At 43.8% G+C, this 650-nt stretch overlaps 1 protein-coding gene across 2 annotated transcripts in view; it reads left to right on the forward strand.

The window, feature by feature from the left end:
- LOC106868559 (uncharacterized) overlaps positions 1 to 650 on the forward strand; it is a 58,257-nt gene that overhangs the window by 56,246 nt on the left and 1,361 nt on the right. The gene's annotated exons all lie outside the window — the stretch shown is intronic.

Genomic DNA, 650 nt, shown 5'->3' on the forward strand with positions numbered 1-650 from the left:
CATAAAACGCTTAGCTTTACGGCGTTTCTTCAGACCTCTAAAGGCTGGTGGCCTCTGATCTCTCTTCCCTATGACACGCGTAAGAGAAGTCATTGACCAACGGCCATTAGGGTCCGAAGACCAGCCATAGGTATCTTTAATGTGTGTGTGTGTGTGTGTGTGTGTGTGTGTGTGTGTGTACGTGCGGCACCTGTGTGTATGTGTGTGTTCAATAAGTATCCGGACTGTTGCCATAGTAACGAAGCTAAAACACCGAAAATGAAGCTGCTTGGCAGAGATTGATCTTGATCTCTACTGCTCATGCGCACTAAGTTTTAACGTTCTGGCTCACTTCCGCTCTTTACAGCAGTGCTTGGAAATAACGTGTGTAACGTGTGATCGTCGCATTGACCATGACAGACAAAGTTGAGCAGAGAATCTGCATCAAATTTTGCCAAAAGATTGGCGATACCTGTGCAGAGGCCTATGCGAAGATTTCAAAAAGTTTTCATCATTCTCGACACATTCAAAGAGGTCTTGTGCAACTAAAACCTGAGTGTTTTTTTGGTCAGCTGAAAGCAGTTTTGGCGCAAACTTGGCAGACATGTGTCTCATACCCAAATCTTCAATGATAATGGATTGAACTGAACTGTAAATAATGTACACATCCT

The sequence above is a fragment of the Octopus bimaculoides genome, chromosome 27, assembly GCF_001194135.2.
Source record: "Octopus bimaculoides isolate UCB-OBI-ISO-001 chromosome 27, ASM119413v2, whole genome shotgun sequence".
NCBI lineage: Eukaryota > Metazoa > Mollusca > Cephalopoda > Octopoda > Octopodidae > Octopus > Octopus bimaculoides.